This window comes from Salmo salar, unplaced genomic scaffold (genome assembly GCF_905237065.1).
Source record: "Salmo salar unplaced genomic scaffold, Ssal_v3.1, whole genome shotgun sequence".
NCBI lineage: Eukaryota > Metazoa > Chordata > Actinopteri > Salmoniformes > Salmonidae > Salmo > Salmo salar.
Genome location: NW_025548112.1, coordinates 472,885 through 488,206, shown reverse-complemented (window position 1 = coordinate 488,206; position 15,322 = coordinate 472,885). Strand labels below are relative to the sequence as shown.

The following is a 15,322-nucleotide window of genomic DNA, read 5'->3' as shown; positions in this document are numbered from 1 at the left end:
CAGGAAAATATTTAGACAGTAAACTGTTGTTTAGGGATATTTTCTAACCTAGAAACAACAGCTGTACATTTGCCTCATATTAATACTTTGATCTGAAATACCAATTAGCCTACATGAGTATACTGTAAAGAATGACCTACTTCACTGTCGCAACACTTATGACACTACCTGTGATGTGGAGAAGAAAAAAAACGTACCATTGAACTCGGCTTGGAAAAGCAGCTGATACATTTTAACTTTGACTGCTGCTTTTCTTTGCTGAGGCAGCCTCTTCAGGGTTGTGGCACCAGGCTCATGGCAAAGAGGGTCTCTTCATCCTCCTTCCTGTGAGCATCAGGTTGGGCTGCATCCCTCTCGACGGCTTGGAGGAGCCTCTGCTGAAATGAGTTGAGTGGATCTGGAACCTTTGACGCCTGGTGTGACGTTGTTCCTCTTCGTTTCTCTCTCTGTTTGTCTCCACGGCCACATCCTGTTCAACGAGGTCCTCAGTGGTCACTTCCGTGAGGTTCATAATAATCTCAGGTGGTCCTAGATCCAGAGGTGCTTCCTCCATTTCATCGTCTTCCATGGCTGCACCGATGGTGGTGATACTTGTGGATGATGTAGACATTGTAGAGGGTCTCGCTGCACCGATGGTGGTCATACTTGTGGATGATGTAGACATTGTAGAGGATCTCGCAGCACCGGTGGTGGTCATACTTGTGGATGATGTAGACATTGTAGAGGATCTCGCAGCACCGATGGTGGTCATACTCGTGGATGATGTAGACATTGTAGAGGGTCTCGCTGCAGCGGTGGAGGCGATGGTCGCAGTTGTAGGTGACATTGAGGGTCTTGATGCACCGGTGGGGACAACACTTGTGGATGATGTAGTAGAGGGTCTGGCTGTAAAATTGCCACTCGTTGCCCTAGGCACAATAAATGGATCCAGAAAAGAAACAATGTGGCAGAAGCACCAAGGCTGCTGGCCTGAAGCTGCTGACCCAGACTTCTTCTTCTCTTTCTCTGTCCTTCTCTCTCTCTGATACCTGTCCCTGAGTCCTCTCCACTTCCTCCTACAGTCTTCTTCTACATAGACATGATAAGCCAAACCATTACCTAGCATACCTATAGTTATTAGATAGCTATCATGGATATGTCACCTACTGTACACACACACACACACACACACACGGTTATCTGACCAAATTATCAGGGGTACAGTAGTATCTACCATTTCTATGACTATTTATGACATACACACTCACTCTTTCAAACATGATTATTTGGTAAAGTTATCAGGGGTAGTAACTAGCATAATTTATTTGACTATTTCTTTCACACACACCCACACACACACACCTCATTGGCTAGGTTAGCAAGCTAGGTTAGCTAGCTAGCTAACTAGCCACATCTAGCACGTGCTCACTACTAAACTGACCTGGCAATCCTACTATTGTGGACACTTGTCTCCAAGCAGCATTTTTTGTGTTTATGTCCCTGTAGCTGTCAGCAGTTGTGTCAAAAAGACACGGTTTTGAGGATACTGCGAAAATGATTCTCTCCTCCATGTGTACAACCGCATGCGACCATCTGCAAAAGGTGCCTGCATCAGTATAGTTGCCTAGCTGCGCAAAATGTTACGTAGCAGTGATGCAATGACGCAGTCGGTGTGTTCGAAGCGTCAGTATAGTTGCGTAGCTGCGCAAAATGTTACGTAGCAGTGATGCAATGACGCAGTCGGTGTGTTCGACGCGTAAGTGACCCGTTATACAAAATAAGAATTGTTCTTATCAGCCTGACTAGGGCTGGGCGATATATCGATATAAAAAAATATATCGATATATATTTTAAATGTGATATGAAATTAGACCATTTTGCATATATCGATATAGTTCAAATGTACGCTTTGATCCTTGCTCCAAGCAAGCTGCAGACCCGGAGCTCTCTGCGCTGCTCCCCGCGCCTCCTCTTTCATGCACAGAGGGCGGAGGGGCAGGAACAGACACTTCAACAAACATGGAGGAAGCAACAGCGTCTGCGGAGCGTTTTGACGAGGAATTGGTTAGTAAAAGAAAAAGCATTGGCTCAGTAATTTGGAGATGGTTCGGATTCAAAGTATCAGATGAGCAACAAAATCACGTTATATGTAGGCAGTGCCATAAAAAACGTTACAGCCAGGGGTGGAAGCACTACAAATCTTTTTCACCACCTAAAACAGTGGCACAAACTGCAATACGAAGAGTGTGTGAAACTGCGCGCTGCAGAAGCCCCAGCCGCAAGCCGTCGACAACCCGAAAAAGCCCCGAAACAAAGCTCACTGCAAACTTCATTTTCCCGCAGTGTGCCTTTATGAAAAGAAAATTGGCAAGTGGTGTACTATAACTACAGCGGTGTCCTATCACATTGCTAAAGATATGGTCCCTGTTGCAACTGTGGAACAAGTCGGATTCAAAAAAGCTACTGAAAACTATGGACCCGAGATATGAGCTTCCCAACTACTTTACACGAGAAGCACTGCCACAAATGTCCACTGAAGTCAGGCAGAGCCTTGCTGACCGGCTCGCTAACGGGACCCATTTTGGCGTTGACCAGCGATATGTGGGTCGAGCAGGACAATGTGAGCCTTTACATGAAGCGTGACATGTTCACTTCATTCAACGACTGGGAGAGATGAAAACAGCGTCGTGTCTCCAAAACAAGTTATTTCCCCCCAGGATCACACCGGTGAGCATATAGCTGAGGCCTCGCAGGACGCAAGCTGGGAAACTCCAAGAAAAGCATCCGGTTGCTATAACAACCGCCAACGGGAGCGACGTGGTCAGAGCGGTGGAGCTGAACGATGAGGATGCAGTGCTTCGGTCAGACTACACTTGGCTATTGGGGAGTGCAGTGTTTTAATAAGGAGTATTCACATATTTTACTTTAAAGAAAAACATATTAAAATATTAGTTTTTCATTATTTTCCTTTGTGTCTGTCTGCAACTTTTTTGTTTTATGCTGCTGTCTTGGCCAAAAATGGATTAATAAAACACAAAACATAAAGTGCTAAAAGTAAAATCACTTACAATACAGGATGGTAGATTTCAGAACCATATTTATTAGGTTATTGGATAAGAATTAGTGATGCATTGATGTGTTTACCACTTTAATGTTACAGCTGGTAAAGGTGAGGTAATTATGACTTTAAAATGCTGGTTAGCCTGTTGATATCATCAAGGTAACATATTTAGTTATTATGATAGACTATAGTTTTTTCTCTGGATTGAAGAGCCAACTACAAAGTAACTAGAAACTAATGTTGACACGTAGGTAGGCCTAAACATTGTGGAGTTTTTTAGTGGAGTAGAAATATGAAGTAGCATTAAATACTAAGCATAAATACTAAGAACAACAACAAGAACGAAACATCAGTAAATGTACATACAGTATAGTCATCATTTATAAATTATACACAAATAATAATACATACAAATCACTTACAGGATTAAAATTCACAAAATAAATGAATATAATATTTGATATTTATGATTAGGACTGGCGTTGATTAAAAAAATAAACTATGAAACAAGAAAATATTAATGTAGAATATTTCTAAAGCTTGATTTTGGAAAGCACTTAGTTGTATGAGTGTGTTAAAGTGAAAACAGAGTCAAATTTCTCGCATAAGCACATTTGTTTAATAGTTTTTTTATGATTCTGACAGGACATGGCATGAATGACAAGCGCGTCACCCGGGCCATTTCTCTGTGCAAGAGAATTGTAAGCTGTTTTTGGTACAGCTGGAAGAAAAGGAGACATCTTGCTGAAGTCCAGATTCAGCTGGGTCTGCCAAGTCACCAACTCATAACCGAGTCTGCCACACGCTGGGGATCAAGGCAGCAGATGATAGAGAGAGTCCTGGAGCAGGAAGGAGCACTGGCCAAAGTCCTGTCTAATGACAAAAAGACCAGGCACCTTGTCCCTACCTGGCAGGACTTAGAGGTCCTAGAAGCAGTCCAAAAGGTCCTGAAACCTCTCCAGGACTTTACCGATGCTTTGTCAGGTGAGGAGTACGTCACTCTATCATATGTAAAACCTGTGCTGCACCTTTTTAACGACAGTCTCCTGGCATGTGAGTAGCGAGCTTTGCAAATCGATCAAGACCAGCATTGTTGAGTACCTCAACCGCAAGTATTCTGACCCAGCCACTACTGACCTATTGGAGATGGCTTCATTTGTGGATCCACGCTTCAGGGCCACCTATATCGCAAGTGAAAAAGTTGATGCATTGAAGCACAGAGCTGTCTTGGAGGTGGAGACGCTACTGGCTGATCAGAGCAGCTGTCAACCGCCTTACCTACGTGTGCCAACTGTGCCTGAGCCTGCAGATGGAGAAGCAGCAGTGGCACCAAAAGCTAAGACACTGGCAAGCTTCTTCAAGCAGCGCACAGCCACCACCACTGCGCCACCAACCAAGAGGGAGGCTATTGAAAATGAACTGTCAAGTTACTTGCAGTCAGCAAGTGTGGAGAGTGACACTGATCCCCTCAAGTGGTGGAAGGATCATGAAGTTGTCTTTCCAGCTCTGAGCCACCTGGCAAAAAAAGTATCTCTTGGTACCAGCTACCAGTTCACCCTCCGAAAGGGTTTTCAGCTGCAGTGGCAATATCGTGACCTGCCACAGAGCATCTCTGAAGCCGGATGCCGTTGACAGGCTGGTGTTTCTCGCACAAAATCTTTAAACGAAGGAGGACACGCTTGTCTTCTAATGTCTACCTCAAGACAGCATTACTGTTTATCAAAGTAAAAAAAGAGGGGGAAAATGTTTATTGAGTTGATAGTCTGTTTCTTGTGCAACTGGTTGAGGCTGTTCAGATAAGAAATTGAGTTAACAAAAAGCAAATGGTAATCTCAGGCTGATGTTTAAAAAACATTTTCTCAAACTGAGCACTTTATTTTGTTCTTTATTTATATATAATTGCTGCCCTTACTAGGGTTTGTCATATTTTATTATTTTGTAATGTTCGTTATTTGCATCTGTGGATTTGTTAGAAAGGAGAAGAAATCTGTAATTTGATTTTAATAAGCCATTTAAAGTTGTCAAACTAAAAAAAAGTTGACTTTTCTCATAAATATATATAATATTTATTTCAGAAAAGATAGGCCTATTTTATTTTATAGGCTATTTTTGTTTAAGATATTTTTATTTATTTAAATGTGCACCTTATGGAGCTTTGATTTCCAAAAAGGTCGTCCTGTTGTTCTACAGTGTTTATGTTTACATGTTATTGTTATTTGAACAGCTGAGCATTTAATCTGAACCAGGTGAAGAGCCCTGTTTATTATTTATTCATTTGATTTTTTCAACTGTTCACTGAAATAGCCGCTTTCAATAAAACTACTTGAGACATGTCATATCTGGCTTTGACTTTGACTGAACATTTGCTCTCACTTTGCAGAAAAAAATATCGGGATATATATCTTATATCGATATTCAGCCTAAATATATCGGGATATGACTTTTGGTCCATATCGCCCAGCCCTGCCTACCAGACATCTTCTTGAGAGAAGATAAGGTCAGGGACTCCTGACTTACTCTCCGTCATGTTGAAATAGGTTCTCCTGTCTTACTCTCTGTCATGTTGAAATAGGTTCTCCTGTCTTACTCTCTGTCATGTTGAGATGGGTTAGTTCTTCTTGAGAGAACTAACCCAAAATTAGTCCAACTAACCCAAAATTAGTTGAAAGGCTAAGGGATTCTCTTCCTGAGAAGAAGCTGACAGCCTTCAAACAGAGCAAAAAAAGTGGTCCCAAACAATATGTCAAAATGAATAAAATAATTATACCTTAAGTTGCAACTTATTCTGTTTAGGTTTAACCTCTATGGGCTAGGTGGGACGCTTGCACCTACTAAAGTGTTTTTAAATAGGCATCCTATCATTTGAAAATTAGTTGAAAGGCTAAGTGATTCTCCTCCTGACAAGAAGTTGACAGCCTTCAAACATAGTGCAAAAAAAGTGGGCGTGAACATAGAATATTTTTGGGTCAAAAAAAATAATATACAGCTGTCTTTAGTAAGATCAAACTGAACTAACTGCTATCTTGAAATGTTGAAAAAGTGTTTTTAAATAGCTCAGTCTTATCACTCAATATGAGTCAAAATCTGTCACTTCCAGGAGTGCTCATTTTGTCAAAAAAAAATAAAAAAAATAATAACAACTCAGAGCTGTGTTAATAGACCCAACTCAAACATCTGCTATCTTCAAATGTCCAAAAAAGGTATTTAAATGGGCCTACCAGACATCTTCTTGAGAGAAGATAAGGTCAGGGATCTCTCTGGTCACCCACAAAGCCATTTCCTCCTTTGGCCGCCTCTCCTTCCAGTTCTCTGCTGCCAATGACTGGAACGAACTACAAAAATCTCTGAAACTGGAAACACATATCTCCCTCACTAGCTTTAAGCACCAGCTGTCAGAGCAGCTCCCAGATCACTGCACCTGTACATAGCCCATCTATAATTTAGCCCAAACTACTACTTGTTCCCCTACTGTATTTATTTATTTATTTATTTTGCTCCTTTGCACCATATTATTTATATTTTAACTTTGAACTTTCTTCAAATTATAAATCTACCATTCCAGTGTTTTACTTGCTATATTGTATTTACTTTGCCACCATGGCCTATTTATTGCCTTTACCTCCCTTATCTCACCTAATTTGCTCACAATGTATATAGACTTATGTTTTTACTGTATTATTGACTGTATGTTTGTTTTACTCCATGTGTAACTCTGTGTTGTTGTATGTTGTCGAACTGCTTTGCTTTATCTTGGCCAGGTCGCAATTGTAAATGAGAACTTGTTCTCAACTTGCCTACCTGGTTAAATAAAGGTGAAATAAATACAAATGTATATACTGTATTCCAGTCCTGGTTCATCCTATATAACTACTGCTGTCCACTTCATATGTATATACTGTATTCTAGTCCTGGTTCATCCTATATAACTACTACTGTCCACTTCATATGTATATACTGTATTCTAGTCATGGTTCATCCTATATAACTACTGCTGTCCACTTCATATGTATATACTGTATTCCAGTCATGGTTCATCCTATATAACTACTGCTGTCCACTTAATATGTATATACTGTATTCTAGTCCTGGTTCATCCTATATAACTACTACTGTACATCTACTATTCTTCAGATATACTACAGATGTACTCCAAATTGTCTATGCATCACATCACAGTATACAGTGTATATATGTATATATATATATATATCATTGCTTGTCCTAATATTTTCATTGACTTCTGCCCTCTGTGAGCTGGGAACACAAGCATTGTTAGATATTACTGCACTGTTGGAGCTGGGAACACAAGCATTGTTAGATATTACTGCACTGTTGGAGCTGGGAACACAAGCATTGTTAGATATTACTGCACTGTTGGAACCAGGAACACAAGCATTTCACTTCACCCACAATAACAACTGATAAATATGTGTATGTAACCAATAAAATAAAATGTGATTGTATTGTTGAAAGTGTTAGATAATTCTCAATCCGTGTTGTGTCTTGTCTAAGAACAGCCCTTAGCCGCGGTACTGTATAATAACCATATATCACACCTCCTCAGGACTTATTGATTTATAAGGCATTATAAAGGTGATTAAAATAATGATACATACGTACTTCATAGAAAACTGTTACCCTTCATATATTCTAACAACTCACATTTTAAGATTCATTATGTCATTTGTTCCATGTTAAGGGCTCTAACATTGGAACAAGACTATTTGTCTCCCTCTTGCTGTTGCATGCAGTTCCTCTCTCTCTTCCTCCCTCCCTCTAACCCCTCCCTCCCTCCCTCTAACCCCACCCCTCTGGCAGAACCAGGAAATCCATCCCCCTTCACAAACTGTCTTCTGAGGAAACGAAACTGATCTGAGTCTCTGTGTCGTCTGTCTGTGTGAGAGTGAACAACCGTCCAAATGGCTCAACAGGGAGTTCTGCTGGACCAGGACCAGTTCTGTTGTTCTGTCTGTCTGGATCTACTGAAGGAGCCGGTCACTACTGCCTGTGGGCACAGTTACTGTAGAATCTGTGTTGAGGGCTGCTGGGATCAGGATGTTCTGAAAGGGGTCTATAGCTGTCCTCAGTGCAGACAGACCTTCAGTCCGAGGCCGACGCTGAGTAAAAATAACATGTTGGCTGAGGTGGTGGAGAAACTGAAGAAGACAGGACTCCAGGCTGCTCCCCCTCCTGCTCTGTGCTATGCTGGACCTAGAGATGTGGCGTGTGATTTCTGCACTGGGACCAGAAAGCAGAAAGCCCTCATGTCCTGTCTGGCGTGTCTGGCCTCTTACTGTGAGACTCACCTCCAATCTCACTACGAATTTCCTGCTTTGAAGAGGCACAAGCTGGTCAAAGCCACCGCACAACTACAGGAGAAGATCTGCTCTCATCATGACAAACTGCTGGAGGTTTACTGTCGTACCGATCAGCAGTGTATCTGTCTGATGTGTACAATGGACGAACATAAAGGCCATGATACAGTGTCAGCTGCAGCAGAGAGGACTGAGAAACAGGTAAGACCAGAACAACTTGTTGGTGACTGTCTGATAAACAAAGAATTAAAGATACAGTAGGAACTAAGGCTGTTTGAATATGAGATCATTGAAATGAAATGGATCCTCAGCAGAACAAATATGAACACAAACCTTGAGTATATAGATATGTTAACCCAGATTCTCCAGATGTATCACCATTTTATAATGTCAAACACTATTATCATTCTGAATGGCCTTTTATGAGTCCAAAGTTCAGTCTCAACCTGTTGATACATGTAGTCCTACCATAAAAACTATAATCATTCACATAGCAACAAATAAATATCATTTAGTAAATGGACCATCCATTTTTTAGACCTTCCTCTCTATGGGCCCTATGTCACATTACTATACTATTGATCTACTGGACTAATAAAGCTTGATAGCTCATTGAAGAGTGATTCTCCACAGAGGCAGCTGGGGATGAGTCAGCAGAAGGTCCAGCAGAGATTCCAGGAGAGAGAGAATGAGCTGAAGGAGCTCCAACAGGCTGTGGAGTCTCTCAAGGTGAGTATTGTTGACCAGAGGAGACACACCATTTCACCTGTCTCCTCCAGTCAGAGAGAGAGAGAGAGAGAGGTAGAGGGGCCCCTATCCAATCCCACTGACCCCACTGTTGGGAACAGGTTGTCACTGCTGAGGCAGTGAAGAAAGTAAAGGAGGATGGGTCAAGGCTGAGGGATCCTGAGAGGATCCCTGTGAGTAGTAGATCTGTGACAGCACAGAGGGATGGGCCAACCAGTGATATATGCTTCAGTAAGGTTGGCTTCTTAGTGTTCATAGCAAATGGTTATCAACTGTACTGCAGAAATGGAATGTAAATCACAGAAAAAAAATATGTTTTGGTGGCAGCTGCAGAGAAGTATTTGGTCATACTAGATTTGACTTCAGAAGAGTTCCAGGGTGTGTTGAGTGGTGGTGTCCTGTCCTCCCAGGCCTATCCTGCAGATAGGGTCAAAGTAGTGGAATGGGGGTAGTGGGTTTTAATGAGTGTAGGGTTAGTTGGCCTGGTGCAGGAGCAGATAGGGTCAAAGTAGTGGAATGGGGGTAGTGGGTTTTAATGAGTGTAGGGTTAGTTGGCCTGGTGCAGGAGCAGATAGGGTCAAAGTAGTGGAATGGGGGTAGTGGGTTTTAATGAGTGTAGGGTTAGTTGGCCTGGTGCAGGAGCAGATAGGGTCAAAGTAGTGGAATGGGGGTAGTGGGTTTTAATGAGTGTAGGGTTAGTTGGCCTGGTGCAGGAGCAGATAGGGTCAAAGTAGTGGAATGGGGGTAGTGGGTTTTAATGAGTGTAGGGTTAGTTGGCCTGGTGCAGGAGCAGATAGGGTCAAAGTAGTGGAATGGGGGTAGTGGGTTTTAATGAGTGTAGGGTTAGTTGGCCTGGTGCAGGAGCAGATAGGGTCAATGTAGTGGAATGGGGTAGTGGGTTTTAATGAGTGTAGGGTTAGTTGGCCTGGTGCAGGAGCAGATAGGGTCAAAGTAGTGGAATGGGGTAGTGGGTTTTAATGAGTGGAGGGTTAGTTGGCCTGGTGCAGGAGCAGATAGGGTCAAAGTAGTGGAATGGGGTAGTGGGTTTTAATGAGTGGAGGGTTAGTTGGCCTGGTGCAGGAGCAGATAGGGTCAAAGTAGTGGAATGGGGTAGTGGGTTTTAATGAGTGTAGGGTTAGTTGGCCTGGTGCAGGAGCAGATAGGGTCAAAGTAGTGGAATGGGATAGTGGGTTTTAATGAGTGTAGGGTTAGTTGGCCTGGTGCAGGAGCAGATAGGGTCAAAGTAGTGGAATGGGGTAGTGGGTTTTAATGAGTGTAGGGTTAGTTGGCCTGGTGCAGGAGCAGATAGGGTCAAAGTAGTGGAATGGGGGTAGTGGGTTTTAATGAGTGTAGGGTTAGTTGGCCTGGTGCAGGAGCATATAGGGTCAAAGTAGTGGAATGGGGTAGTGGGTTTTAATGAGTGTAGGGTTAGTTGGCCTGGTGCAGGAGCAGATGGGGTCAAAGTAGTGGAATGGGGTAGTGGGCTTTAATGAGTGTAGGGTTAGTTGGCCTGGTGCAGGAGCAGATGGGGTCAAAGTAGTGTAATGGGGTAGTGGGTTTTAATGAGTGTAGGGTTAGTTGGCCTGGTGCAGGAGCAGATAGGGTCAAAGTAGTGGAATGGGGTAGTGGGTTTTAATGAGTGTAGGGTTAGTTGGCCTGGTGCAGGAGCAGATAGGGTCAAAGTAGTGGAATGGGGTAGTGGGTTTTAATGAGTGTAGGGTTAGTTGGCCTGGTGCAGGAGCAGATAGGGTCAAAGTAGTGGAATGGGGTAGTGGGTTTTAATGAGTGTAGGGTTAGTTGGCCTGGTGCAGGAGCAGATAGGGTCAAAGTAGTGGAATGGGGTAGTGGGTTTTAATGAGTGTAGGGTTAGTTGGCCTGGTGCAGGAGCAGATAGGGTCAAAGTAGTGGAATGGGATAGTGGGTTTTAATGAGTGTAGGGTTAGTTGGCCTGGTGCAGGAGCAGATAGGGTCAAAGTAGTGGAATGGGGTAGTGGGTTTTAATGAGTGTAGGGTTAGTTGGCCTGGTGCAGGAGCAGATAGGGTCAAAGTAGTGGAATGGGGGTAGTGGGTTTTAATGAGTGTAGGGTTAGTTGGCCTGGTGCAGGAGCATATAGGGTCAAAGTAGTGGAATGGGGTAGTGGGTTTTAATGAGTGTAGGGTTAGTTGGCCTGGTGCAGGAGCAGATGGGGTCAAAGTAGTGGAATGGGGTAGTGGGCTTTAATGAGTGTAGGGTTAGTTGGCCTGGTGCAGGAGCAGATGGGGTCAAAGTAGTGGAATGGGGTTTTGGGTTTTAATGAGTGTAGGGTTAGTTGGCCTGGTGCAGGAGCAGATAGGGTCAAAGTAGTGGAATGGGGTAGTGGGTTTTAATGAGTGTAGGGTTAGTTGGCCTGGTGCAGGAGCAGATAGGGTCAAAGTAGTGGAATGGGGTAGTGGGTTTTAATGAGTGTAGGGTTAGTTGGCCTGGTGCAGGAGCAGATAGGGTCAAAGTAGTGGAATGGGGTAGTGGGTTTTAATGAGTGTAGGGTTAGTTAGAAGGGTGTTTTTTAGTGTTATCATAATTTCCCCTTTTCCCATTTTGTATCCCATAATATCATGTATTTATATTATAGTCCAGTTGAGGCAGGTGAGATGCCTTTGGATATACGACGTAATAAATTGTCATTAGCTTATTGGGTTGAAAGGCTGTGAGGTTGAGCATCCCACTGCTACTGTTCTAGATGACTGTTGGGAATATACTAGTAGACAAGGCAGTGGTTTTGGTTGGACAGTTGGAAAGCTTGCTGATGAGAGTAGTTTCAGGGAGTTGGAGGTTGGCCCTTTCTGTGGTGATAGGGGATGTTCCTCCATGGTTACTCCCAGATCCTGTTGTTGATCTAACCTTGGTAGACAAAAGGAAAGATTGGGTCAGAAGTCAGTGATAAAGGGAAACTGGTTGACAATTACATTGGTAGAAGTTGTTATGCTTTTTTACCTCTTTTCACAGATGGATCCAAGGGCCCAGATAGTGGGCCCACAGGAGCAGGTGTTTACCTTCCTGAATGTGATGTGCAGATATGTAGAAGACTAACAGATGAACTGTCAGTGTACTCAGTTGAACTGTTGGTGATAATAGTTGTCCTCCAGTGGGTGGAGGACGAACAACCTGTTAGAATTATAGTATCCTCAGATTCTCTGTCTGCATTGAATAGTTTATCATCTGGTAAATCTATTAGGAGTGACCTACTATTGGAGGTATTAATGTTATTATGGAGAATTGAGAGAATGGGTCTAGTAGTGAGATTCTGCTGAGTCCCAGCACATTCAGGTGTGGAATGGAATGAAATTGTAGACTAGTTAGCTAAAATAACTTTAAAACAAGATATAATATATATTAATGTTCCACTGGGTAGAGGTGAGGACAAATGTGAGATCAGAGACATTTTGATAGATGTGTGGCAGAAGAGATGGGACTCTGAGCACAAGGGATGTGAGATGGGACTCAGATTAGGAAGGAAGAGGTGGTGTTTCCTCGATTGTGTTTAGGACATTTAGATTTGGGGGATGGGGGAGGGTCTATTAGAAGTTAGTAGGGATCTTTTTTATTTTCTCAGAAGTACTGAGTTAGGTAGGAGGATTTAGAAATGGTGTAAACCGTGATTGAACACACTCCAGCACAGTAGGAGGCGCCACGCTCCTTTAACGTTGGTTTGAGGACCTCCATTATACCATAGAAGAAGAAGAAGTTGGTAACGTGAGGTTTTGTCGTTCGTAAAGAGTGCAGCTATTCTTTTGCCTATTTTCCAAATGTATTTTGTCATGGTGGGAGGGTTTGTTTATCGGTTTCCGCTGTTTATCGGTTAGAGTTGAGGAGGGAGTAGGGTAGTTTGATGTCCTCAACCGAGTGGAGAAGAAACGCTGTCTCTTCAGGTGCGTTGTGGAGAATGGTGTGGAGGAATTATTGATCCTGGTCGGTGAACAGGTGGGAGAGGAACATATACACTCTGTTTCCAGAATGAACAAGGCGGTGGTTGTGGTAATGTAAAAGGTGAGTCTTGTTGCCCGGCTAGTTACCAGTATGATTTATGTGAGGGGTTGTGTTGGTGCTGATTTCGACAAGAGTAGTGGTGTCTAATCTGCCTCCGTTTATTACCACCGAACAGATCCATTAAGAGTTGGTTCGTTTTGCTAAATGTGGAAGTGTTTTCTGAACGAAATTCAAGGTTAAACAGGGGAGGGGTGGTACACAGGGTTTGTTAGCACAGAGGAGCCCAGTGATATAATATTATATATATATAATATTACTATATGTCCCAGCTGTTTGCTGTGGTTTTGAAGTAATTCTCTTCCTGCCCGCGTTAACCTTGTAGGTTTACCTCAGGTAACTTATTAACTATCCTTGTAGGTTTACCTCAGGTAACTTATTACTAACTATCCTTGTAGGTTTACCTCAGGTAACTTATTATTAACTATCCTTGTAGGTTTACCTCAGGTAACTTATTATTAACTATCCTTGTAGGTTTACCTCAGGTAACTTATTATTAACTAACCTTGTAGGTTTACATCAGGTAACTTATTATTAACTAGGTTACAGCTACTAATAATGGTAACTGGTCATTTGATATGTGTTGAAATCTGTTGGTTCGTAGACATCAAATAGAGAGAATGCTGCGCAGGTTCACTGAGTTGTAAACCTAATGGATAGGTGGAGATCATTGATTTGTAGCTCTGACTCAGTTGCTACCTCAGATTATGAGCCTATCAAGTGTGGTGAATGAGGTATGTAGTTCCCACAGAAGACCACAGGGAGGAGCAAGAGAGATATAAACCCATACAGTTTATCTCTTTAAATACCCTGAACCTAACAATCAATCTAACGTATTTATAAAGACCTTTTTACATCAGCAGATGTCACAAAGTGCTGTACAGAAACTCTAACCCTACGTATAACCTGTTTTATCCTGAACCCTAATTCTAGGGTAGGGTAGCCTAGAACCCCTTTAGAAACTATTATAGTAATAATATTATGTTAGTAAATACCATTATAGTACTAAATAGGTTCTATTGTTATTTTTTAAATAAAACCTATGTATAGTACTTAGCATTTAACTGTTTTTTTTTGTTATTTTATTATATTTATTATTTAGAGGAGTCTGTCTAATTAATGAAAAGTTAAGTTATTGCCAGACTTTTTAATGAAACCTTTATTTAACCAGGTGGGCAAGTTGAGAACAAGTTCTCATTTACAACTGCGACCTGGCCAAGATAAAGCAAAGCAGTGTGACACAAACAACAACACAGAGTTACACATGGAATAAACAAACGTACAGTCAATAACACAATAGAAAAGTCTATATACAGTTGTGCAAATGAGGTAATATAAAGGAGGTAAGTTAATAAATAGGCCGTGGTGGCGAAATAATTACAATTTAGCAATTAAACACTGGAGTGATAGATGTGCAGAAGATGAATTTGCAAGTAGAGATACTATTAACTAACTGCTATCTCTCTCTCTCTCTCTCTCTCTCTCTCTCTCTCTCTCTCTCTCTCTCTCTCTCTCTCTCTCTCTCTCTCTCTCTCTCTCTCTCTCTCTCTCTCTCTCTCTCTCTCTCTCTCTCTCTCTCTCTCTCTCTCTCTCTCTCTCTCTCTCTCTCTCTCTCTCTCTCTCTCAACAGTGCTCTGCACAGGCAGCAGTGGAGGACAGTGATCAGATCTTTACTGAGCTGATCCGCTCCATTGAGAGAAGGAGCTCTGAGGTGAAGGAGCTGATCACAGCCCAAGAGAAGGCTCAAGTGAGTGAAGCTGAAGGAGTCCTGGAGCAACTGAAGCAGGAGATAGCTGAGCTGAGGAAGAGAAGCACTGAGCTGGAGCAGCTCTCACACACAGAGGATCACATCCATTTCCTCCAGGTAACTAAACTGTCTTGTTACATGTGATATGAAATTAACTTCATGTGAAACTATTCATCTCAATCATTATGTTGTCCTCTCTGTCCCTCTCTCTCTCTGTCCCTCTCTCTCTGTGTCCCTCTGTCGCTCTCTCTGTGTCCCCCCCTCTCTCTCTGTCCTTCTCTCTCTCTGTCCTTCTCTCTCTCTGTCCTTCTCTCTCTCTGTCCTTCTCTCTCTCTCTGTCCTTCTCTCTCTCTCTGTCCCTCTCTCTCTCTGTCCTTCTCTCTCTCTCTCTCTCTCTGTCCCCCCTCTCTCTCTCTCTCTCTCTCTCTCTCTCTCTCTCTCTGTCTCTCTCT

General features: G+C 42.5%; 1 pseudogene; it reads left to right on the top strand.

The window, feature by feature from the left end:
• Positions 1 to 7,901: 7,901 nt before the first annotated feature.
• LOC123732679 (E3 ubiquitin/ISG15 ligase TRIM25-like) lies at positions 7,902 to 14,785 on the top strand (annotated as a pseudogene).
• The last annotated feature ends 537 nt before the right edge of the window (positions 14,786 to 15,322 follow it).